Source organism: Leptonychotes weddellii, chromosome 9 (genome assembly GCF_054177405.1).
Source record: "Leptonychotes weddellii isolate Sample4059 chromosome 9, ASM5417740v2, whole genome shotgun sequence".
Classification (NCBI taxonomy): Eukaryota; Metazoa; Chordata; class Mammalia; order Carnivora; family Phocidae; genus Leptonychotes; species Leptonychotes weddellii.
The window spans coordinates 3,320,960-3,346,512 of NC_138377.1; the positions used below are offsets into that span (position 1 = coordinate 3,320,960).

General features: G+C 35.0%; 2 long non-coding RNA genes, 15 other non-coding genes and 1 pseudogene across 19 annotated transcripts in view; all 18 read right to left on the reverse strand.

Annotated features, from left to right (window-relative positions):
* Window positions 1–14,143, reverse strand: part of LOC115937859 (uncharacterized) — a 31,070-nt gene extending 16,927 nt beyond the window's left edge. Inside the window, exons 1-7 of one of the 3 annotated variants that reach the window (XR_014148291.1) lie at window positions 13,892–14,142; window positions 12,915–12,999; window positions 11,938–12,021; window positions 7,695–9,610; window positions 4,384–4,469; window positions 3,578–3,662; window positions 2,062–2,135 (exon numbers count right to left, since the gene is read on the reverse strand). This is a non-coding gene — a long non-coding RNA (uncharacterized LOC115937859). Of the gene's footprint in view, window positions 1–2,061; window positions 2,136–3,577; window positions 3,663–4,383; window positions 4,470–7,694; window positions 9,611–11,937; window positions 12,022–12,914; window positions 13,000–13,891 lie in introns of all 3 variants that reach the window. The other 2 variants (XR_014148289.1, XR_014148290.1) reach the window with 2 other exon arrangements.
* On the reverse strand, window positions 553–627 carry LOC115938052 (small nucleolar RNA SNORD113/SNORD114 family). Its single transcript, XR_004073245.1, has one exon. It is a non-coding gene; the product is annotated as a small nucleolar RNA SNORD113/SNORD114 family (small nucleolar RNA).
* LOC115938041 (small nucleolar RNA SNORD113/SNORD114 family) lies at window positions 2,628–2,702 on the reverse strand. The gene has a single exon (XR_004073235.1). It is a non-coding gene; the product is annotated as a small nucleolar RNA SNORD113/SNORD114 family (small nucleolar RNA).
* On the reverse strand, window positions 4,187–4,264 carry LOC115938029 (small nucleolar RNA SNORD113/SNORD114 family). Its single transcript, XR_004073226.1, has one exon. It is a non-coding gene; the product is annotated as a small nucleolar RNA SNORD113/SNORD114 family (small nucleolar RNA).
* On the reverse strand, window positions 10,115–10,186 carry LOC115937860 (small nucleolar RNA SNORD113/SNORD114 family). The gene has a single exon (XR_004073084.1). It is a non-coding gene; the product is annotated as a small nucleolar RNA SNORD113/SNORD114 family (small nucleolar RNA).
* LOC115937868 (small nucleolar RNA SNORD113/SNORD114 family) lies at window positions 11,317–11,391 on the reverse strand. Its single transcript, XR_004073092.2, has one exon. It is a non-coding gene; the product is annotated as a small nucleolar RNA SNORD113/SNORD114 family (small nucleolar RNA).
* LOC115937866 (small nucleolar RNA SNORD113/SNORD114 family) lies at window positions 12,506–12,580 on the reverse strand. Its single transcript, XR_004073090.1, has one exon. It is a non-coding gene; the product is annotated as a small nucleolar RNA SNORD113/SNORD114 family (small nucleolar RNA).
* LOC115937867 (small nucleolar RNA SNORD113/SNORD114 family) lies at window positions 13,480–13,554 on the reverse strand. The gene has a single exon (XR_004073091.1). It is a non-coding gene; the product is annotated as a small nucleolar RNA SNORD113/SNORD114 family (small nucleolar RNA).
* An 11-nt stretch (window positions 14,144–14,154) lies between the features above and the next one.
* LOC115938014 (uncharacterized) overlaps window positions 14,155–25,553 on the reverse strand; it is a 61,293-nt gene continuing 49,894 nt past the window's right edge. Inside the window, exons 18-27 of the long non-coding RNA XR_014148288.1 lie at window positions 25,119–25,160; window positions 23,999–24,073; window positions 23,067–23,128; window positions 22,096–22,166; window positions 21,301–21,381; window positions 20,441–20,520; window positions 19,284–19,392; window positions 18,311–18,395; window positions 15,085–15,153; window positions 14,155–14,188 (exon numbers count right to left, since the gene is read on the reverse strand). This is a non-coding gene — a long non-coding RNA (uncharacterized LOC115938014). The remainder of the gene's footprint in view (window positions 14,189–15,084; window positions 15,154–18,310; window positions 18,396–19,283; window positions 19,393–20,440; window positions 20,521–21,300; window positions 21,382–22,095; window positions 22,167–23,066; window positions 23,129–23,998; window positions 24,074–25,118; window positions 25,161–25,553) is intronic.
* LOC115938048 (small nucleolar RNA SNORD113/SNORD114 family) lies at window positions 14,674–14,747 on the reverse strand. Its single transcript, XR_004073242.1, has one exon. It is a non-coding gene; the product is annotated as a small nucleolar RNA SNORD113/SNORD114 family (small nucleolar RNA).
* Window positions 17,904–17,978, reverse strand: LOC115938018 (small nucleolar RNA SNORD113/SNORD114 family). Its single transcript, XR_004073216.1, has one exon. It is a non-coding gene; the product is annotated as a small nucleolar RNA SNORD113/SNORD114 family (small nucleolar RNA).
* LOC115938024 (small nucleolar RNA SNORD113/SNORD114 family) lies at window positions 18,871–18,945 on the reverse strand. The gene has a single exon (XR_004073222.1). It is a non-coding gene; the product is annotated as a small nucleolar RNA SNORD113/SNORD114 family (small nucleolar RNA).
* LOC115938016 (small nucleolar RNA SNORD113/SNORD114 family) lies at window positions 20,018–20,092 on the reverse strand. The gene has a single exon (XR_004073214.1). It is a non-coding gene; the product is annotated as a small nucleolar RNA SNORD113/SNORD114 family (small nucleolar RNA).
* On the reverse strand, window positions 20,915–20,984 carry LOC115938036 (small nucleolar RNA SNORD113/SNORD114 family; annotated as a pseudogene).
* Window positions 21,680–21,754, reverse strand: LOC115938031 (small nucleolar RNA SNORD113/SNORD114 family). The gene has a single exon (XR_004073228.1). It is a non-coding gene; the product is annotated as a small nucleolar RNA SNORD113/SNORD114 family (small nucleolar RNA).
* LOC115938022 (small nucleolar RNA SNORD113/SNORD114 family) lies at window positions 22,666–22,740 on the reverse strand. Its single transcript, XR_004073220.1, has one exon. It is a non-coding gene; the product is annotated as a small nucleolar RNA SNORD113/SNORD114 family (small nucleolar RNA).
* On the reverse strand, window positions 23,624–23,698 carry LOC115938058 (small nucleolar RNA SNORD113/SNORD114 family). The gene has a single exon (XR_004073250.1). It is a non-coding gene; the product is annotated as a small nucleolar RNA SNORD113/SNORD114 family (small nucleolar RNA).
* On the reverse strand, window positions 24,527–24,601 carry LOC115938020 (small nucleolar RNA SNORD113/SNORD114 family). The gene has a single exon (XR_004073218.2). It is a non-coding gene; the product is annotated as a small nucleolar RNA SNORD113/SNORD114 family (small nucleolar RNA).

Consider the following 25,553-nt stretch of genomic DNA (forward strand, 5'->3'; position numbering starts at 1 on the left):
AATGAAGGGGGGGAAATCGGAGGGGTAGACGAACCATGAGAGACGATGGACTCTGAAAAACAAACTGAGGGTTCTAGAGGGGAAGGGGGTGGGAGGATGGGTTAGCCTGGTGATGGGTATTGAGGAGGGCACATTCTGCATGGAGCACTGGGTGTTATGCACAAACAATGAATCATGGAACACTACATCTAAAACTAATGATGCAATGTATGGGGATAATATAAGAATAAAAAAATTAAAAAAAAAAACAATAATAAAGGCTCTTCATTATCAGTGCCTATACAATTCTTAAGCAAAAGGCAAAAATGCTTATTCTATTTGTTTCTTAATGAGCATTTTTGTTCATTTCTTATACATCACAACATATATTACTGGCTGGATAATGCTTCACCCTATTTATCTGTTTTTTTACATTTTTAATGCTTTGATTACTGATTCATCCATAATAATATATCTAAGTATATAAACCCAAAATAAGAATATGAGCTCTGTGTATTTCTACATTGACCCTGAGGTCATTTGCAACAGAAAATAGGCTAAATTTTGTTTCGCGTGGACTCAGAGTTACAGACGTATAGCACTCAACCAGGTAGGATTCCTATGCCACCAGTTTTCATCATTGGTCTATGTTTGGGCCTCCTTTTCTTCAAATGTTTCTACATTTGTAACAATTAAATTGTTAATTCATTGGTAATAAAAATCAATACAGGATTCATAAAATCCCAAAAAAGACCCCTAAATAAGCTTAACTTCTCTTTGTAGAATCACGTGCCACATAGATCACATCTTTCATTAGTCGACCTCAATGTTGCACATTATCAATGAATCAACAGTAATATTTCATATCATATTTCTCGTCAGGCCATAGTTAACTTTTTGATTTTATTTATTACTTTTAAATGATACCGTGAATGCTCTTAAATATATCACCCAAAACAAGGTAAGGTCTTTGACCATTATTCAACTTGGTCTCTTTTCTAACACAAAGATAACATAACAATCTAAATCACTGTGGATGATAAAATCAGCTCATTGCATGCACTCTGAAGATACGATAAAATATGATACAAGTAGACAATATGATAAAAGATTGAGTTATTGTCTCTATATTTTCCACCACTCATTTGCACAGTCATTTGAGCATTTATTAATTTTTGGTAGTATTTATTTATTTTTCCCTTAATAAAATAAACTTCAAATTGATACCTGACTGAGAGCAATATCTATTACCTATCACTGTGTAAATCACCCTTAGTCAAATACATAATACACTTGATCCTTTTTTAATCCATTCCTTTACACTAATATGCATTTTCCTTAGTATATATTTTATTTTGCTTATGAACAAAGCTTCATTCTCTCCATATTTAGTCATTTATACGTTTATTTATTCTTCCATTGATACTTTTATAATAATATTTTAAGGCTTCATGAACTCAAAGGCCAAGAACTAAATCCTTATGTAGTCCTGACCTCCATCCATAGGTTCCCTTCATAAAGTAGAGTGGACCAGATTCCATTTGTGTTGGACCTCAGAGCTCCAGAAAATGTCTCTATCATATAATAACACCGAGTGTTCATCACAAGTGCGCTCCTTAATGCCCACCCCCTGTTTAAGCATCCCCACCGTCCCCCCCAACTCCCCACTAGTAACCATCAGTTTGTTCATTCTCTGGAGTTAAGAGTCTGTTTCTTGGTTTGCCCCTCTCTCTCTCTTTCCCCTTTGTTTTGTTTCTTAAATTCCACATATGAGTGAAATCATATGGTATTTGTCTTTCTCTGACTTATTTCACTTAGCATAATACTCTCTAGCTCCATCCATGTCATTCCCAATGGCAAAATTTAATTCATTTTTATATGATTATATAATATAAATTTTTAATAATACAATGAAAATGTTTTTCAAAACAACAGCACTGGGTGTTATACTCAACTAGTGAATCATTGAACATTATATCAAAAACTAATGATGTACTGTAACTGGCTAATTGAACTTAAATAAAATAAGTAAATAAAAATAAAACAATAGTCTAGCCAAGAAGAACATTGACTATTACTCACACTGGTCTCAATGCTCCTAAATCCATAGAGCTCCTGACCATGGAAGATTTTAAATCAACTGGAACACATCCATTCTGAGTACAGAAGGGCAGAACAACAACAAAAACAAAAGGATTGAGACATTCTCTCCAATGGCCCTTAATTCCATCTTTATTTATTCAGTCAGTAGGCAATTAGTAAGTTGTGATCATGTCTATTTTATTTTCTCTTAAGGGACCAAATCACATCAATATGGCCACTGACAAAGAATATAAACATTGACTACTACTCATTACTGCCTATGTCATACTCAGCAAAAGGGGCAACGTGCTTATATCATTTGTTTTCATTAATTGTCAGTGTTTGCAACATATATTAATTGAACTTCGTACCTCACCACATATTTTTATAATTGGACAATGATTTACTCCCATCATTTTTTTTGTAACATGTTTATTGCTATTTTGACTGATCTCATTATATTTGTAGAAATAAAATGAATAAAAACCAAGACCCAAAAGAAGACCTTGTATATCCTGACATCTGTATAGGACCATTTCAACAACATGGAATGGATTTGTTTTGTGCTGGATCTCATAGTTCCAGACACACAGTATTCACTACACATGACTCCTATGCCATCAGTTGCCATCATTGGTCCAGGACTGGCTCTTTTTTCTATTGTCATCTGCATCTGGTTATTGATTAATTGCCTAATATAGAAATTAACATAAGTCACCAAACAAAATCACAAAATCCTTGAATATCCCTTACATCTATTCATACAATCATAACAATAATAAAGGCTCTTAATTATCAGTGCCTATACAATTCTTTTTTTTTTTTTTTTTTAAAGATTTTATTTATTTGACAGAGAGAGACACAGCGAGAGAGGGAACACAAGCAGGGGGAGTGGGAGAGGGAGAAGCAGGCTTTCCGCCGAGCAGGGAGCCCGATGCGGGGCTCGATCCCAGGACCCTGGGATCATGACCTGAGCCGAAGGCAGACGCTCAACGACTGAGCCACCCAGGCGCCCCTGCCTATACGATTCTTAAGCAAAAGGCAAACATGCTTATTCTATTTGTTTCTTAATGAGCATTTTTGTTCATTTCTTATACATCACAACATATATTACTGGCTGGATAATGCTTCACCCTATTTCTCTGTTTTTTTTACATTTTTAATGCTTTGATTACTGATTCATTCATAATAATATATCTAAGTATATAAACCCAAAATAAGAATATGAGCACTTTGATGTAATGAGCACTGAGTGTTATATGTAACAGATGAATCACTAAATTCTACCACAAAATTAATAATACACTATATGTTAACTAACTTGAATTTAAATAAAACCACTGAGGACAAACTCTTTCATTATTAACTGAACTCAGTGTTTCACATATGGATTAACATCATATTTGATATTGGGATGTTTGGGCTTCTTGATTACATCAATTTTTAATAATAGAGTAATTAAAACAAAACAAAACAAAACATTCCATCCAAGATAAGAACATTGACCATTACTCACATTGTTCTCTATGCTCCTAAGACACAGATGCAGCCACAGAGCTCTGCCACGTGAAGGTGCTTTAATGAGCTTGAGGGCGCCCGTTCTGAGGAGTAGAGAGCAGAGAGGATGATAACAAATTGCGACCTCATCTTCATTGATCCTTGCTTCTGCATTTCACTTTTCAGTGATTTAGGCAATCATTAATTAGGAGTATACGATATTTATTTCATTTTCTCTTAAGAAAATGAACTTAGACCTTTTCCCCAACCCAGAAAATGAACATCGATTATTATTTATTTTGTCTATATCATTCTCAGCCAAAGATTTAAGTCATGTAACCATTTATTCGTCTTTGGACTCCACACTGTTTTCAAATTTATTAATACCATTTCTTGCCTTACCACATATTTTTATAATTAGAGCATACTTTCCCATATTCCTCCTTATTTTTTCTCTTTATTTATTTATATTTATATATATTGGTTTAGTGACTATTTCAATGCTCCAATTATAATTCCAGATGAAAATCCATGAACAAACACAGAGACCAAAAACAAGATCTCTGTATATTCCTGACTTCTGCCTATAGCATCCTTCCAAACAAAGAGAATGCACCGTCGTGTTTCGTTGGACCTCAGAGTTTCAGACACATGTTATCCATCATCATCCATGACTCATACGCCACCAGTCATCATCACCGGTCCAGGATTGGTCCTCTTTCTCTTTGTTCACTTCTAAGTTGTTTATTAATTCACACTAATGATTCTGTGAATATTCTTAAGCAAACCACCCAACCCAACACAAGAACTTTGACTATTACTCACGTTGGTCTCTACGCTCCTAATGCAAAAATGCAGGCACGGAGCTCATGACCATGGAAGATGCTTACATCAGCCCAAGTGCGTCCATTCTGAGAAGTACAGGGCAGAGCAGTGGATAAAGAAAATGAAGACCTTATCTACATTTACCCTTCCTTTCCACATGACATTTACTCAATGTTTTACATGTGTGTTAATTTTTCATTATTTTCCTTTCCTACTAACAAAGGGAAGAAGCTTGAACTTGGAACTGATTCAGAATTTAAAAATAATTGATTTTTAATTACCTGTGTCTACGTAATTTTTAGCCAAAGAAGTAACACCCTTGATCCATTTATTTCTTAATGGGCATTGATGTTTTTAATTTTTATTAATAATATGTCCTGCCTTGGGGTGCCTGGGTGGCTCAGTCGTTAAGCGTCTGCGTTTGGCTCAGGTCATGATCCCGGGCTCCTGGGATCGAGCCCCGCATCGGGCTCCCCGCTCAGCGGGAAACCTGCTTCTCCCTCTTCCACTCCCCCTGCTTGTGTTCCCTCTCTCGCTGTGTCTCTCTCTGTCAAATAAATAAATAAAATCTTTAAAAATAATAATAATAATATGTCCTGCCTCACAACATATGTTCATAACTGGACAGTGCTTCATTTTCTCTTTATTTATTTATATTTCTTAAATGGTTCTAACACTGATCCATTGATGATAATAAATTTAAATCTATAAAGCCACAAAGAGAATATGACCTTTATGTATTTCTGACATCTGCCCATAAGATCATTTTTAAAAGAGAGATTCGACTAATTATGTATTGTGTTGGATCTTAAAGTTTTAGATATTTATTTTCCATTGTCCATGACTCGTACGCCATCTCTCTTAACTATGGAGAATAAACTGAGGGTTGCTGGAGGGGAGGTGGGTAGGGGGATGGAGTAATTGGGTGATGGACATTAAGGAGGGCACTTTGATGTAATGAGCACTGGGTGTTATACGTAACAGATGAATCACTAAATTCTACCACAAAATTAATAATACACTATATGTTAACTAACTTGAATTTAAATAGAACCAAAAAAAACCAAGCACACATACTATTACATATCACAATCTGTATCATCCTTACCCCAAAATGTAACCCCTGATCCATTTATTAATGAATTCTACTTGTTCCAAGTTATATTAATAGTAATTCTTGCCTCACCACATATTTTCATAGCTGAATATGCTACACCCTTTTCTCTTTATGAACTGACCTATTTGTTTCTCTCATTTATTAATTATGATAATAAAATCAAAATCCATGAGGCACCAAAGGCTAAGAACATGATCCTTGAATATTACTGAAATCTATAGGCTCAGTCCCACAGATATAAACACTTAAATCCCTCTTTGTAATGGACCTCAATAGGTCATAGATATTGTGATCATAAAATATAGTTCAGGATGCATTCCGTTCACATCACTGGTCCACAGTTTGCCCTTTTTCAGATAATTTGCATATTCTTTTTATATATAGTCACCACTTGCATCAGAACTAAAACACTGACTATAACTTAACATCTCCTATGTGCTTCTGCCTCATAATAAAGGTAGTTTACATCTTTAACAGTTAAGGAATGTCTAGGGGAAAACTGAAATAGAAATTTACAGAGCTATAAAAATGAGTGACATGGACTTGATCGATTCTTAAAATCATCCCAAGTAGTGGAGGTGGGCAGGAAGATTGGGTAAACAGGTGATGGGGATGAAGGAGCGCACTTGTGATGAGCACTGGGTGTTATATGCAAGTGTTGAATCCCTAGGCTGTACACCTGAAACTAATATTACACTGTATGCTAACTGACTACAATTGAAATAAAAACTTTTTAAAAAGTATTAAATATAATCAAAGAAATGCTGAGGGTGGGGCCAGCAATCTACAGTGTAACCAGCCTTCAGGCGATTGTGGGGCTCACTCAAGTTTGAGAACCACTGCCCTATAGCCACCTAACCCAGAGAGCTAACACTTTTAACCTCCTGAACTCTTAATACACGGCAAGGTTTCCCAATTGTATAAACAAAACTTTCAGCCTCACAACATTTTCTCCTAATTAATCCAGCATTAATTACTTTCTTTATCTACCTACCATCATTTATCTATTTATCCCTCTACCTACTTATCTATCATCTATCTACTTATTTATCATCTACTGATTTTTTAATTTATTCCCTTAGAACAACGTACTAAATTCCCAGGAGCCATTTAACCACATAATTAGATTCTTGCACATTACTCAAGTCTAGCTATCGCCTTATTCCCACAGATGTAATATACCAAATTTCCTTTTTTTTTTTTAAAGATTTTATTTATTTATTTGACAGAGAGAGACAGTGAGAGAGGGAACACAAGCAGGGGGAGTGGGAGAGGGAGAAGCAGGCTTCCCGCCGAGCAGGGAGCCCAATGCGGGGCTCGATCCCAGGACCCTGAGATCATGACCTGAGCCGAAGGCAGTCGCTTAACCAACTGAGCCACCCAGGCGCCCCCCAAATTTCCTTTTGAAATGAACTTCAGTAATGAAGAAATGAATTAATCACAAGACACATTCAGAATGCATTCCATTCACATCATGGGTCCTTGCTTGGCTCTTTTTTTTTCAAGTTTTTATTTAAATTCCAGTTAGTTAACATATAGTGTAATATTAGTTTCAAGAGTAGAATTTACTGATTCACCACTTACATATAACACCCAGTGCTCATCACAAGGGCCTTCCTTAATACCCATCCCCTATTTAGCCCATCCCCCCCCACCCACCTCTCCTCTAACAACCTTCAGTTTGTCCTACAGAGTTAAGAGTCTGTTTTATGGTTTGCCTCTCTCCTTTTTTCCCCCATGTTCATCTGTTCCATTTCCTAAATTCCAATATGCGTGAAATCATATGGTATTTGTCTTTCTCTGATTGACTTATTTCACTTTGCATAATACTCTCTAGCTCTATCCATGTCATTGCAAATGGCAAGATTTCATTCTTTTTTATGGCTTTTTTATTCCATTGTGTATATATACCACAACTTCTTTATCCATACATCAGTCGATGGACATTTGTTCTCTTTCCATATTTTGGCTATTGTTGATAATGCTGCTATGAACATCGGGGTGCATGTGCCTCTTTGAATCAGCATTTCTGTAACCTTTGGGTAAATACCTAGTAGAACAATTGCTGGATCATAGGGTAGTTCTATTTTTAATCTTTTGAGGAACCTCCATACTTTTTCATTAACTTGTACATTCTTTAAAGATATAAGTACAATCATGAGCCCACTATCTACTGCCCATCCAAAGACTGTACCTTACAACTTTCTATGAGTTGTTTCATTGATTTAACACTTAGTTCTTTTCCACAGAAGAATGTTTATAAACTGTGGTGCCAACCTAAGATGGAAAATTAGATACTTAAGAAAGTGAATGGAAAATCCTAAAACCTTTAAAAAAAATCGTACTGAAATTGGTTACTTCATAAACCTTGCCACATAGCTCCATCATAGACCCATCTTTGGTTTTCTTTGATTTGATTTTTACATGTAAATATTTATCAATAGCTTTAATATTCATTCGTTCACTCTTTAATTCATAAAAAAATTGACAAACTAGTCACTTTTTTTAAAAAATGAAAACGGTTAAATAACATAAAAAATGTCTAACTTCCCAGAAACCCAGAATAGAAATGCTACTGTGTATATATCTGTGTGGTTCTCCTGACTCCAACTGGAGAGAGCTGAGATTTTTGTCTTAGGAGGGATAAAACATGAGTAGGACTGCTGGATCATGCATCACCACATTCTAATCCCTGGCCATGGATTATATATATGTATATATATATACATATATAATGTATTCACTTATTAACTTATTTATTAATTTATAATGATAAATGTGCACCGTTGTATGCAAACTCAAGATTATAACAGGAATTAATAAAAACTGTGTCCAGTTTTTATCACTATCAAAAATGACAAAGGACTATATACTTCTTGTCCAACGTTACTGAGAAATTATTGATAAATATAGTTGTATATATTTAAAGGGTACAACGTGACATTTGATTGACATATACATCGTGGAATGATTACCAATCGACCACAGTGAAGCCAACTGGATTGGTCATAATTTGGTATGGGACTCAATTTCGTCACTGGTTCATGCTTGACCCCCTTTAATATAGTTAGTTCATTATATTATATAAACTTTTTCCCTATTTCTCAAATGAAAAAAACAAAAACAAAAACACCTGCAACCCAGAGACAGCACAGAATATGAATATCAACAACTACATGCATCTGTCCCTATGTCCCTTCTGATGAGGTATAAATGCTTAATATATTTTTAATAGACTTCTGATTCTTAGAAATGAATTCGTAATAATGTTAATTTCATTACATATGCTATAGTTATTGCACGTTTGGCCCTATTTTTCCTTCATTTACTCATACATTTTTTTACTTATTATTGCATTGCTTAATTTTAATAAGCAATCAATATTTGTGAAACTCAAAAGCCCAAGAATAAAATTCTGGGATAGCTCTAACAACTGCTTACAGGACCATTTATAACAGAATCAACAGACTAGATTTCTTTTTACGTTGGATCACAAAGTTGTAGATAAACCTTATTCATCCTTGCCTCTTATGCTACTGGTCCTCAGGATTGGTCCAGATTTTGCCCTCTTTTTCTTCATTGAACCATAATTTTGTTTAGAGATTAATTCATTAATGCACTAATAATAAAAAATGCCCACGAGGTTTTGAAAAGTGACTTTAATATCCCCAACATCTGTACCTAAAATCATTTCTACAGGGCTAATAGTCTAGATCTTCTTTGTTAGCTGACCGAGGTGTTGAATGTATGGATTAGCCAACATGCTCATTTTAACCTCTTACTTCATCATTAGTGCCCGGTTGGCAGGGACTAATGTGTAACATCTGTCCATAGAATTATTTCCACAAGCAATTCATTTCTTTCATTAACAGACCTCAGTGTTTGGTATATGGATTAATAAACACGATGCTTCCTATTAGTTGCATTTGGGGGCCATGGTTGGCATTTCACATTTTTTAACAATACAGTAAATACCCTTAAACAAACCACCCAAACTGAGACAAGAACACTGACTATTACTCACGTTAATCTCCATTCTCCAACACATAGACACAGCCATAGAACTTGTGGTCACGGAAGAATGTTTAAATCACCGTGAGTGCGTCCATTCTGCGGGGTACAGAGCAGAGCAGATGAAAACAAAAAGCTTTAGACGTTATCTCCACTGGTCCTTGCACCCCACCTCTCATCTAGTCAGTCACTTAGACAATTTGCAATTGGGGGAACTGTTTATTTAATGTCTCCTAATAAATGAACAATAATGACCTCGCCACCGACATAGAATATGAACATTGCCTATTACTATTTAACACTGCCTACAGAGTCCTTCACCAAAGAGGCAACACCTTTGTTTGTATCATTTATTTCCTAATGGACAGGAGTGTGTTTTCCATACACATTAATAGTATTTCTTGTCTCGATACATATTTTTATAACTGGACAATGCTTTATGACCTTGACCTTTACTTATATATTGTTTGTAGATCAACTCATTGATCCAATTACAAAAATAGAGAATGGATGAACATGAACCCAAAACAGGATCCTTCTAAATTCATGATATCTGTCTATAGGATCACTTCACACAGGGAAGTGGACTAGAGTGCATTTCTGTTGGACCTCAGAGTTCCAGACACGTATTCATCGTATACGACTCATACGCCACCAGTGGTCATCATCGATCCAATATCGTCTCTCTTTTTCTCTATTCAGTGCTACATTGTTTATGCACTAATTCATTAATTCACTAATAATAATTTTAAGGTGCTATTATTCACTAAAATGCAAGAAGAGACTTGCTATCTCTAATCTCTCCCTAGGATCATTCTCACATCAGTGTATCACTCTCATTAATTATAATGTTTTACATAAATGCATTAATCAATATAATCAATCCCTATTAATCAATATAATCAAATCCGTATTTGTCACTGGGCTACAGTTGCCCTTACTTGATTATATTTCATACTTCTTAATGATACAGTGAATACCTTTAAAAAAACACACACACAAGAAGAAGAAGACAAAAACTTTGACAACTACTCACATTGGTCTCTATGCTCCGAATTCACAGATGCAACCAGAAAGCACATAATCATGGAAGTATTTACAACTGCTGGAGTGAGGGGCACCTGGGTGGCTCAGTCGTTAAGCATCTGCCTTCGGCTCAGGGCATGATCTCAGGGTCCTCGGATCAAGCCCCGCATCGGGCTCCCTGCTCAGCGGGAAGCCTGCTTCTCCCTCTCCCGCTCCCCCTGCTTATGTTCCCTCTCTTGCTGTCTCTCTCTATCAAATAAATAAATAAAATCTTTAAAAAAACAAAACAAAAAAAAACAACTACTGGAGTGAGTCCATTCTGAGGAGTACAGAGCAGAGCAGATGATAACAGGATGGAGAGACACTCTATTGGTGCAATGATTTTACCTTCATATTGTCTGTCACTTAGGAAAATAGCATGGTGGGGTTGTATTTATTAATTTTCTCTGAACAAACAATATCAAACTTGACACTGACCAAGAATAAGAATTTTGGCTGCTATTTATTGTCTGTATTCTCCTTAGCCAAAGAGATAAAACACTTGAACCATTTACATTTCTTAATAAACTCCAGTATTTTCAATAAACGTTCATAATTTTATTAGGAGTAGACATGCTTCACCCTCTTATTATACTTGCATATTAATTCTTCTTTGAGCCATTTGTTACAGTAGAATCAAAATTCATGAAAATGAACCAAGAAAATGGTCCTTTTTCTTTCCCTAACATCTGTCCATAGGATCACTTCAAAGAAAAGCAATAGACTATATTTTTTTTTTATTGGACCTCAGAGTTTCAGACACGTAATATTCATCATCCATAATTCATACGCCACCAACTGTCATCACTCGTCCAAATCCAGGCCTCTTTTTCTTCATTCTCTTGTACATTACTTCATTAATTCCTTAATTGACTAATGTAAAATTTTAAAACCCTGTGATTCACAAAAATCCAATAATAAGAGCAATGAATATTCTACCTCTGCCTATAGGATCATCTGCCACATTGTTACATGTCTTACTCTGGTGATCATCCACACCTCACATATGCGTTAGCAAATGTTATATCCCATATTTAAAGGTTCCCATATTGATGGTTTTAAATTGTATTTCACACATTCAACAATACAGTGGATACCTTTTTTATTTTTAAAGATTTTATTTATTTATTTGACAGAGAGAGACACAGCGAGAGAGGGAACACAAGCAGGGGGAGTGGGAGAGGGAGAAGCAGGCTTCCCGGAGAGCAGGGAGCCCGATGTGGGGCTCGATCCCAGGACCCTGGGATCATGACCTTAGCCGAAGGCAGACACTTAACGACTGAGCCACCCAGGCGCCCCTATAGTGGATACCTTATTTTAAAAACTTTTAAGCAAATACAAGAGCTTTAACTTTTACTCACATTCATCTCTATGCTCAGAGCATGCAGGAAATCACAGACCTTTTGACCATGGAAAATGCTTGCATCAGCTGGAGTGTGTTGATTCTGAGGAATGTTAACACAGAGCAGATAATTAAAAATTGAAACTTCTTCCATATTAGTCCTTGTTTTCGTCATTTCATTTTTCCAGCTATCTGGTGCTAATTAATTTTTCACAACATGTATACATATGAAAATATAAACAGGTATATTACAAAATTAACATCCTCAAATTAAGAATGACCCAGGCTTACAAAATTCGATGTTGCTTATCTGTGTCAGTGTCTACATGATCCTTACAAAAGGAGATAACACCTTTGGTCCATTAATTCTGCAACCTGCAACAGTTTCTTTAGGTTACATAAAGGATTTCTTGCCTCATCAAATATATTCATAGTTGATAAGGCTTCATCCTTTTTTTATTTATTTATACATGTTTAATGGTTCTATCATTGTTCCATGTATGTTATTAATATAGGAATCCCTAAATCAAAAATGGCAGGAATATTATCCTTGTATATTCCTCACATCGATCCACAAGATCGTTGTGTTGGACCTCAGACTTCCAGACACATAGCATTCATCGTATAGGACTCATACGCCACCAGCTGTCATCATTGGTCCAGGATTGGCCCTCTTTCCTTTATCCTTATCCATTAATTCACGAATCTACTAACAGTAATTAAATAAATATTTATGAATCGCAAAAATGCAAGGACAAAAGCCTTCAGTATTTCTATCATTTTTCTTTAGAATCATTGCCTAATTAAACAAAGTTCTTCATTAACCACCCTCCTTGTGGTAAAGGTAGGGTGGTCAACATAATGTTTCATACAGTTCCAACTTAGTCATTGGACAATGGTTGGTCCTTTTTCTTCTATTAAATACTTTTTAAATAATTACAGTGATACCCTAAACAAACCCTCCAAACCAAGACAAGAACTTTGATTACTACGCACGTTCGGCTTCACGCTCCCACACAGAGAGGCTAGCCTGGAGCGCCTGAACGTGGGGGATGCTTACACCAGGTCAGGTGTCTTCTTTCTGAGAAGCACGAAGGAAAGTAGATGAGAATAAGACTGAAATGTGATCTCCCGTCTTCTGCACATTCTACTTTACACGGAGTCAATCATTTGAAAATACATTAACTTGCAATCATGCTTATTAATTTTCTATTTAAAAAATGCATTAATATCATACTTGCTACTGACCCAGAATAAGAACTTCTCTATTACTGAGCACTAAAGAGGTAAGGCACATGACCCATTTATTTTTCTTAATGGAATTCAGTATATAAAATACCTTTGAATGGTTTTTATTGCTTCACCATGTACACTGAGAGTGCATATGCTTCATGCCCTTCATTTTTACTTTTCAGTATTTGTACATTGATTCTTAAATTGATCCACTGATAATAAAAGAATCAAAATTCAAGAAAACAATGTAAGAAAATGGTCCCTTTACAGTTCTAAAATCAGTCTACATAATAATTTGAGACAGTAATAGATTATATTTCTTTTTGCACTGGACCTCAGAGTTCCAGACACGTAGTATTCATCGTCCATGACTCCTACGCCACCAGCCATCATCACTGGTCCATATTTCAGCCCCTTTTTCTTCATTTTATGTATATTATTTAATTCCTTAATTCACTAATATTAATTTTAAAAACCCAATGATTCACAAAAAAATGAATAAGAACATTGAATATTCTACATCTGTCCCTAGAATCATTTATCACATTGATATAATCTTTTTCATTAATCATTCTTAATGTATCATAAATGCATTAATAAATGTAACACTTGGTAATACTCCAGTATTTATCACTGGCCATGATCAGCCTTTCGAATTATATTCACACTATTAATAACACAGTAAACACCCCTTTTTTTTTTACAACCTGTCAAATGAAAACATGAGATTTATTACTCACATTGGTCTCTGTACACCTGAAACACAGATGCAACCAGAGAGATTGTGACCAAGAAAGAAATCTTCAGGGGCGCCTGGGTGGCTCAGTTGGTTAAGCGACTGCCTTCGGCTCAGGTCATGATCCTGGAGTCCCGGGATCGAGTCCCGCATTGGGCTCCCTGCTCGGCAGGGAGTCGGCTTCTCCCTCTGACCCTCCTCCCTCTCATGCTCTCTGTCTCTCATTCTCTCTCTTGCAAATAAATAAAATCTTAAAAAAAAAAAAAAAAGAAAAGAAATCTTCAACCAGCTTGAGGATGTCCTGGGGGAATAGAAAGCAAAGCATGTTATATAAAAGAAAATCAGAAACCTCATCTGAATTGACCTTTCTTTTCCACATTGCATGCATTCTATCATTTAGGAATTTATTAATTTTCATTCTCTTAACAAAAGGAACCACCTCAAATTTAAGACTGACCTAAAAACTACAGTTGACTCATACTTAGGAGTTTTTATGATCCTTAGTGAAAGAGGTGATGCTCTTGATCCATTTGTTTCTTAAGGGGCATCAGTATTTTCAATTTTTAGTAATAATAATTCTTGCCTCACCACATGTATTCACAGCTGGACAACGCTTCACTCTTTTTTTTTATTTTTGTATAGTTCATTAATAGTGTTATCACGGATCCATTTATAATACTAAATCTAAATCGATAAAACCAAGGCAAAAGGATGACCCTTATATATTCCCAGTATCTCTCTAAAATAGCATGTCCACAAGACGGATCTGACTAATGCCGTATCGTGTTGGACCTCAGAATCCCAGGCACATATTATTCACCATCCAGATACATATGCTACCAGTTGCCACCAAAGGTTCAAGTTTGGGTCTCTTTTTCTTCATTCATTTCTACACTTATCAAATAAATCGTTAATCCATTAATAGTCATAAAATAAATACATGATTCACAAAATCCAAGAAGATCCTTTCAGATCTCTAAAATCCCTTTATAGAATCATTCCCCACAGAGACTGATTCTGTTTCAGTAATCGACCTCTATATTGCCATTATTGGTTAATCAACACGATGGCTGATACCATATTTCTCACTGGGACATAGTTAACTTCTTAAAATTATGTTTCATACTTTTTAATAATTCAATGAATACCTTTAAACAAATGACCCAATCTAAGATGACAACTTTGACCATTACTCACCTTGCTCTCTTTCCAACACAGAAGCAACAAGACCATCTTGACCACGGCCAATCAGCTTGGAGTTCCATTCTGAAGAGTACCAATTAGAAAAGGTGACAAAAAGATTAAGACATTCTCTCCGTTGATCCAAACTTTCCACCCTTCGTATATGTAGACATTAAGGTATTTACTAATGTATAGTAATATTTATTTGCCCGTCATAAAATAAACATCAAACTTTCAAGTTTCTCAGTTTAATAATTGAGTTTTTAAAATAAAGATCTCTCATTTTTTGAGATAAAATAAGTCTTTTAAAGTTAACAAATTAGTAACATTCAATATTTTCACAATATTGTGAAACTACTATTTCTATGTAGTTTCAAACTACTTTCATCACTCCAAAATAAAATCCCATACTCATTACGCAGTCTTTCCCTACTCCTCCTGCCTCCAGCCCCGGGCAACTACCAATCTTTATTCTCTCTCTGTGGATTTATCTACATTGGATATTTTGTATAAATGGAGTCAGGCATGATGTGACCTTTTCTGTCTGCCTTCTTTCACTTAGCACAATGTTTTCAAGGCACATCTGCATCGCAGCACAGATGACTACTTCATTCCTTTGCAGCCACTCTGGAAAACAGTATGGAGGTTCTTCAAAAAGTTAAAAATAGAGCTACCCTACAACCCAGCAATTGCACTACTGGGTATTTATCCAAAGGATACAAACGTAGTGATTCGAAGGGGCACCTGCATCCCAATGTTTATAGCAGCAATGTCCACAATAGCCAAACTATGGAAAGAGCTCAGATGTCCATCGACAGATGAATGGATAAAGAAGACGGGTGTATATATACAATGGAATAATACTCAGCCATCAAAAAATAAATCTCGGGGGCGCCTGGGTGGCTCAGTTGGTTAAGCGACTGCCTTCGGCTCAGGTCATGATCCTGGAGTCCTGGGATCGAGTCCCGCATCGGGCTCCCTGCTCGGCGGGGAGCCTGCTTCTCCCTCTGACCCTGCCCCCTCTCATGTGCTTTCTCCCTCTCTCTCATTCTCTCTGTCTCAAATAAATAAATAAAATCTTAAAAAAAAAAAAATAAATCTCGGCATTTGCAAGGATGTGGATGGAACTAGAGGGTGTTATGCTAAGCGAAATAGTCAATCAGAGAAAGACAATTATCACGATTTCACTCATATGTGGAATTTAAGAAACAAAGCAGAGGATCATAGGGCAAAGGAGGGAAAGAATAAAACAAGACAAAATCAGAGAGAGAGACAAACCATAAGAGACTCTTAACTCTAGGAAACAAACTGAGGCCTGCTTGAGGGAAGGGAGTGAGGGGATGGGGTAGCTGGGTGATGAACATTAAGAAGGGCACATGATGTAATGAGCACTGGGTATTATATTTATATAAGACTGATATTCCTCTCTCACTGTCTCTTTCTCTATATCAAATAAATAAATAAAATCTTATTTAAAAAAGGGGGGGTGCTTGGGTGACTCAGTCGTTAAGCGTCTGCCTTCGGCTGAGGTAGTGATCCTAGGGTCCTGGGATGGAGCCCCACATGGGGCTCCCTGCTTGGTGGGAAGCCTTCTTCTCCCTCTCCCACTCCCCCTGTTTGTGTTCCTCTCTCACTGTCTCTCTCTCTCTGTCAAATAAATAAATAAAATCTTTAAAAAAAAAAAAAAGACTGATGAATCACTGAACTCTACCTCTGAAACTAGTAATACACTATATGCTAATTAATTGAATTTAAATTTTTAAAAAAATAGAACTACCCTATGACTTAGCAATTGCACTACTCGTATTATTTATGCAAAGGATACATAGTGATTAGAAGGGGCACATGCACCCCAATGTTTATAGCAGCAATGTCCACAGTAGCCAAACTGTGGAAAGAGCCAAGATGTCCATCAACAGATGAATGGATAAAGAAGATGTGGTATATATATATATATATATACAATGGAATATCACTCAGCCATCAAAAAGAATGAAATCCTGCCGTTTGCAACAATGTGGATGGAACTAGAGGGTATTATGCTAAACAAAATAAGTCAGTCAGAGAAAAACATGTACCATATGATTTCACTCATATGTGGAATTTAAGAAAAAACAGATAAACATAGGCAAAGGAAAAAGAAAATAAGATGAAAACAGAGAGGGAGATAAACCATAAGAGACTCTTTACAGGAAACAAGCTGAGGGTTGCTGAAGGGTAGTTGGGTGGGGTGATGGGGTAACTGGGTGATGGGCATTGAGGGCACTTGAAGTAATAAGCACATGTTGTTATGTGCAACTGATGAATCACGAAATTCTACCTCTGAAACTAATAATACACTATACATTAATTAAATTGAATTTACATTTAAAAATTTTTTCAAAATTTGTGAGTATAGTTGACACACAATGCTACATTAGTTTCAGGTGCACAACACATGATCCAACTTCGCTATACATTATGCTATGCTCAATATGCTATTACAATATCATTGACTATATTCCTTAATTTGTACCCTTTTATTCCCATGACTCAATAATTAACTATGACTGATCACTGTCTATATCATCCTTAGTCAAAAAGGTAAAATGCACTTGATCCATTTATTATCCATTCTAACATATTATTTCTCCTTACTACGTATTTTAATTATGAACAATACTTAACCCTCTTCATCTTTATTCATTTATACATTTATTTTGCCATTGATACTTTTATAATATTTCTAAAAATTCATTATCACAAAGAATAAGAACAAGTTCCTTGTATATTCCTGACCTCTGTCTATAGGAACACTTTGAACAGAGGGACTAGACTAGGTATCTTTGTGTTGGATGGACCTCAGACTTCCAGACACATAGCATTCATTGTATATGACTCATACGCCACCAGCTGTCATCATTGGTCCACACTCAGATCTCCTTTTCTTCATTCTCGTTTACATTTGCTTATTGTCAATTTATCAAGTCACTGATATAATAGAATAAGTATCTGTGAATCACAAAACTCAAGGACAAGATCCTTAAGTATCCCTAACAACTGTCTATAGAATCTTTTGCCTCACTGAATATACTTATTTGCCTAATGATGCTCATTGGGAACATATTGATTAGTTATCATAATGTTTCATGTCAACACCATATTTACCATTGAGCTATGTTTAGAATTCCTTGAATTTCTAATATGATACTGAATATCCTATACAAAAATTCTAAACCAGAAGAATCTGACTGTCACTCACATTGTTCTCCATGCTCTTACACACAGGGGCATCCATTAGCACCTGATCACGGCCAAATGACTATGTAAGTTCAAGTTTATCCATTCTGAGGAATACAAAGCAGAACAGACAATAACAGGCTGAGAGATTATTGATTCATACATTCCATCTTCAGGTAGTCATTTGGGAATACAGTGAATTGGGATCATATTTATTATTTTTCTCAAAATAAAACAAACAATAGCAAACCTAACACTAACATAAAATAAGAACTTTGGCTGTTATTGTCTATGTATCATTCTCAGCCAAAGAGTAAGACATGTGAACCATTTACATTTCTTAATGAATTGCAGCATTTTCAATATATGTTAATAGCTTTTATCACCTCACCACATAAACTAAAAGCAAACATATTTCACTCTATCTTATTTGTACTTGTACACTGATTATCTCTTTAGGCCATTTTTTACATTAAAATCAAAACTCATAAACACAAAACAAGAGAATTATTCTTTTATTTTCCTAATACTTGTCTATAATATCATGTCAAACAGAGGCAACAGATTTGCTTTCTTTTTTTGTTGAACCTCAGAGTTTCAGACATGTAATATTCATCACCTATGACTCATACGCCACCAACTGTCATCATTGGTCCAAATCTGGACCTCTTTTCTCTTCATTCGCATCTGTATAAGTTCACTGACCAATACATGAATTCACTAATATTAATTCCTAAAACTTCATGGTTCACAAAAACCCAAATAAGAACCGTGAATATTCTATATCTGCCTATAGGATTATCTGCCACATTGATATATCTCTTTCATTAATTATCATCAAAGTTCCATATATGGATTAATACATACAATGCAGCAGACCAATCCCATATTTATCATTCCTGATGGTTGGCATTTCTTATTATATTTCACACTTTTAATAATATAGTGAATACTGAAAATAAATTCTCCAATGCAGACATGAAACTATTACTCACATTGGTCTCTGTGCTCATTACACCAAGAGGCAACCACAGAGCTCATGACCATGGAAGATGCTTCAACGCACTGAAGTCATGCACCCATTCTGAGGAGTACAGAGCAGAACTGGTGATTAAAAAAAAAAAATTGAGGCCTTCTCTAAAATGGTCCTTGTTTTCCTCATTTCATTTACCCAATCATAAAGGTCCTTATTATTTTTCATAATTTATACACATATATAAGCATAAATATAAATGTAATGTTATGTTCCTTAGAAAAATAGGGAACACTCTTGGTCCATTTATCTCTTAACCTGCATTGGTTTCTTTAGTTTATATTAATAGTTCTTGCCTCACCACATATATATTCATAGTTGGCAAGGCTTCTTCCATGGTTTTATTTAATTATATATTTATTTATTGGCCCTATCAGTGATCCATTCATATATATAAATAACATAGAAATTCATGAATCCGGGGTGCCTGGGTGGCTCAGTCGTTAAGTGTCTGCCTTCAGCTCAGCTCATGATCCCGGGGTCCTGGGATCGAGCCCCGCATCGGGCTGCCTGCTCTGTGGGAAGTCTGCTTCTCCCTCTCCCACTCCCCCTGCTTGTGTTCCCTCGCTCGCTATGTCTCTGTCTGTCAAATAAATAAATAAAATCTTTTAAAAAAAAAGAAAGAAATTCATGAATCCATGATTACTAGAACAATATTCTTGTATAATCCTAACATTGATCCACAGGATCATTGTGTTGGACCTCAGACTTCCAGACACGTAGCATTCATCGTATATGACTCATACGCCACCAGCTGTCATCATTGGTCCATGCACAGGCCTCCTTTTCTTTATTCTCATATACATTTTTTAAGGATCAATTCATCAACTCACTATGGTAATTAAATAAATACCTATGAATCAAAAAAGCCCAAGGACAAGGGCCTTCAGTATCCCTATCATTTTTCTTTAGAATCATTGCCTCATTGAAATACCTCCCATTAATCATCCTCAATGTTTTAAAGGTAGATTAATGAACATCATGTTTCATACATTTCCAATTTCATGACTGGATCATGGTTGGTCTTTTCTGTTTCACTGAATATTTGTTTTTAAATACTAAATAGAATCCCCTAAAGAAATCACCCAAAGTGAGGTGAAAACATTGACTATTACTCACGTTGGTTCCATGTTCCTACAGGCAAATGTAGAGATCACTGGCCAAGGCATACTACTTAAACCACCTTGGGTGTGTGCATTCTAAAAAGTAAAAAGCAGAATAGATAATAACATTAATGAGACATATTCTCTATTGATCCTTTCACTACATTTCATTACACAGTAATATTAATTCAGGGTAATATGCATTTTACTTTTTCTTAAGAAAAACAAACATTGAACTCTCCACTAATCCAGAACAAGAATACTGGCCATTGTTTATATTATCTATAACAACATTCTTATGTAGAGGTAATACCCATGAACTATTTCTCTCTCACTCTTGCCTTACTACATTTTTTCTTTTATTGATTCACTTATTGTAATAGAATCAAAATTCATGAACACAAAGACCCCAGAACAAGATCCCTGTGAAATTCTAAATCTGTCTATAGGATCATTTCCAACAGAGGCAATAAACTAGATTTTTTTTATGTTGGACCTCAGAGTTCCAGACCTGTTCATCAACCATGATTCATACGACACCAGCCATCATCATTGGTCCACCCTTGGCCTTTTTTTCCTCACTCTCATCTACCTTTATTAATTCATCAATTTATCTGATAGTAATAAAATAAATACCTATGAAGCAAAAAAAAAAAAACCTAAAATATAGGCCTTGAATGGTCCCACATCTGTCCATAGAATCATTTACTACATCAATATATTTCATTGATTAATCACCCTTAAAGTCTCATACAGGGACTAATCAATGTAATGCAATGTAATACCAAATCCATATTTATCAATGGACCATGGGTGGCTTTCTTTTATTATATTTTATACTTTTCAAATACAGAGTGTATACCCATAAAAACTCACCCTTCAATGCACCAAACACATAGACAAGCAGACATCTTGTGACCATGATAGAATCCTGAAATCAGCTCCAGGGCATCCTTTCTGAGAAGTGGAAAATACAGAAGGTGATATTAAAAAAAAAAAAAAAATTAGACCTTATCTTCATTGTCTTTGTTTTCCACATTTCATTTACTCATCCACTTAGCTATTTATTAATTTTCATAATTTACAATCCTTAACTTAGTCATATTTATTTATATTTGATTATTGATTCTTTCATTTCTTTATACTAAAAGAATCAAAATCCATGAACACAAAGACCAAGAACTTGATCCTCGTATGTTATTAATATCACTATGGTCATTTCCAACAGAGAAAAAAGACTAGATTTCTTGTTGTGTTGGACCTCAGAGTTCCCGACACATAGTATTCATCATCCATGACTCATACGCCACCAGCCATCATCATCGGTTCAACACTGGACCTTTTTCTTCACTCACTTCTACATTTCTTTACTGATTAACTTATCAGTAAATCAATGACTATAAAATAAACATCTATGAATCAAAAACACTTGAAAATAAGACCCTTAAGCATCCCTAACATCTGACCATAGAATCATTGCCTCCTTGAAGATGTATTTCATTAATCATCTACAATGTTGCAAATAGTAGTTAATCAATATAATGTTTCATGTCAATTCTATATTTATCATGGGACCATGGTTGGCCTTTTTTTATTAAATTTAAGTATTTCTTAATATTATACCTAACTCCTAAACAAACCACCAAAATAAGATAAGAAGTTTGTACTCACACTGGTCTCCATCTCCTACATATAGAGCTCATAATCACGGAAGATGCTTTAATCAGCTTGGTGTGGCCACTCTGAGAAGTACAGAGCAGAGAAGATGAAAAAAAAAGAGAGAGAGATTATCTCTCCATTAATCCTTCCATTTCACCTTTTGTTTAGTCAGTAATTTAGGTATTTATTATTTGGGGGTTATATTTATTATTATTTCCCTTAAGAAAATGAAAATCAAATTTGTCACTGAGCCAGAACAGGAACAATGATCATTACGTGTACTTTCTATATAATCATTAGCCAAAGAAGTCACACTTTTGAACCATGTCTTTCTTAATTGACTCAATGTTTTTTAACATCTATTAATAGATTCTCTTATGTCATGACACATTTGCATGATTGAACAATGTTTTACTTATTCATATTTATATTTTTTATTAATTGTTTATAATTTTAATATATCAATTATGATAACAGAATCAAAATCCATGAACAAAAAGACCAAGAACATGGTCCTTATATATTCTTAACATCTGTCTATAGGGCCATTTCCAATAGAGGCAGTAAACTAGATTTTCTTTGTTGGACCTCAGAGTTCCAGACACGTATCATTCATTATGCATGATTCATACGCCACCAGCCATCATCATTGATCCAAGCTTGAGCCTCTTATTCTTCACTTTCATCAATATTTGTTTATGAATTAATTTACCAATTCCCTGATAATAATAAAACAAATACCTATGATTTAAAAAAAAAAACAAGAATAAAGGCCCTAAATATCCCTACATCTGCCTATACAATCATTTACCACTTTAGTATATTTCTTATATTAATTATCCTCAATTTTTCATATAGTAGCATATTTCTCATTGGGCCACAGTTGGCTTTCTTTGCTTATACAAAATACATCTTCTTAAAACACTGAATATTCTTTTTAAAAAATAACCATTCAAACTAAGAGCATCATAACTATTACTCACATTCGTGTCTGTGTTCCTAACAATGGAGCCAACCACAGGGAATCAGCTCAAGTGCATCCATTCTGAGGAGTACAAAGCAGAAGAGATTATTTAAAAAATTGAGACATTCTCCCCATTTACCCTTGCTTTCACATTTCATTTACTCGCCCATTTGTTTATTTATTAATTTTTCATAATATTTTTTTAGTTTCCTCTTAACAAAATGAACAAATTCGCCCATGAGACTGGTCTGTGACAACCAAAGTGACTATTATTAATCAGTGCCTGTATGATCCCTGCACAGAGGTAACAGTTGATCCATTTAATTCTTAATGGACTTCTGTGATTTCAATTAATATTAATAGTATTTCTTGCCTCACCACATTTTTTTAGTTTAACAATGCTTCATCTTTTTATATTTACTGATTTATATATTGATTTATGGTTCTATCATTGACCATTTATAGATATGAAATCGAAACCAGGTATACGTAGTAAAATAACAAAATCCTTCTGTATTCCTAATATCTGTCCACAGGATTATTTCCAACAGAAGGAATGCCTAGATTTCTCATTTGTTGGACCTCAGAGTTTCAGACACGTAATATTCATCATCCATGACTCATACGCCACCCTTTGTCATCATTGGTCCAGAACTGGCCCTCTTTTTCTCCACTAATTTCTACATTTGTTTACTGATTAATTCCTCATTTCATTAGTAATTAGGTAATTTTGAATCACAAAAACTTAAGAACAAGATTTTTAAGTATCTCTAATAGGTACCTACAGGATCATTTACTACATCGATTATATCTCTCATTAATCATTCTTAATTTTGCAATCATCAACAATAGCGTTCAGGACAATGCCATATTGATCACTGGGCCATGGTTGGCTTTCATGGATCCTTTAAAAAGGACCAAAACCACGACAAATTCTTAGACCATACTCACATTGATCTCTAGGCTCCTAGGCAACCAGAGAGCTCAAGACCATGGAGATGCTTAAACTGGCTGGGAGCATCCATTCTGAGAGTATAAAAACAGATGATAAAAAAGATTTGAAATATTCTCTCCATTTATCCTTGCATGCCTCCTTTCATTTTATTTGTCATTTAACTATGTATTAAATTGTTATGTATTTTTCTTGAGGTAACAAAGAACGTTGAACAAGGCCCTGGCCAAACAAGAAAATAGGCTATGATTTACACTGTACATATCAACCTTAGCCAAAGAGATAACACCTTTAGGACATTTATTTCCTAATGGAAGTCAGTGTTTTTAATATATATTAATAACATTTCTGGCCTCACCATATATTTTCAAAATTGGATAATGCTTTATTTTCTTGCTTTATTTATCCAGTTACAATAATAGAATCAAATTCTGTGAACACAAAAACTAAGAAGATCTTTAAATATCCCTAACAACTCTTCATTGGATCATTTCCAGCAGAAGATATAGACTAGATTTCTTACTGTGCTGGACCTCAGAGTTCCAGTTACACAGTATTCATCATCCATGACTCATACTCCACCAGTCATCATCATTGGTCCAGGATTGGCCCTCATTATCTTCAATCATGTGCACATGTTTTAATGATTAATTCATCAATACCCTAATGATAATAAAATGCATAAAGGTCATGAAAACTTGAGACAAGATCCTTGAATATCTCTAACATTTCTGTACAGAATTACATACCACTGATTATATCGTAATTGTCCATAATATTTCCTATAGAGATTAATACAATACTTCATATTAACACCATTTCACTATTTGAATGTGACTAAATAATGTCTCCATAAATAAAGGGAGGTTTAAATCAACTGTGACTCAAAATTGAAATTGAATAATACATTTTACACTAATTAATTAAATAATTAACTGTGAAAATGAATAAAATGGTCTTGCTTTTTTCTCTTTAATTGACCACGGATGTGCTGAACTGGCTCACACATGACCTTCATTCATTTTATTTGTATATGTAGCAATTTATTCCCTTTCAATAATGGAGTTATACCCATGACAGACTGCCAAACCAGAAGCAATTACCTTGACTGTTACTTACATAAGTTTCTACACTCCATAATTAATTCATCATGCATCCATTCTGTAGAGTATAAAGCAAATATAAAAGCAAATAGATTCAATGATATAGATGATAGATATAGAACAGCCTAGATTCAGATATTTTAGGTCAAGTCAACAATAAATGATTAGAAATAAACCTTAGTGCCTGTTACGTATTAAAACTCAAAACAGCATATTTATTGCTTGATTGATCCACCCATTACATTTAACTGATATAACGAACTCCTCTGAAACCAGCACCAGATAAAAGAATAAGAACCATGACTACTACTCATATCTGTTTCTATGTCCCCTACTCAGCCAGGTGACACTCTATCTTCTTTCTAAATGGATCTTGCTTGGAAAGAACTAGGCTAATCCGAATCCTAGAGTCCAGCACATTCTCAACAATTGTGCATCCTTATCCCACCTC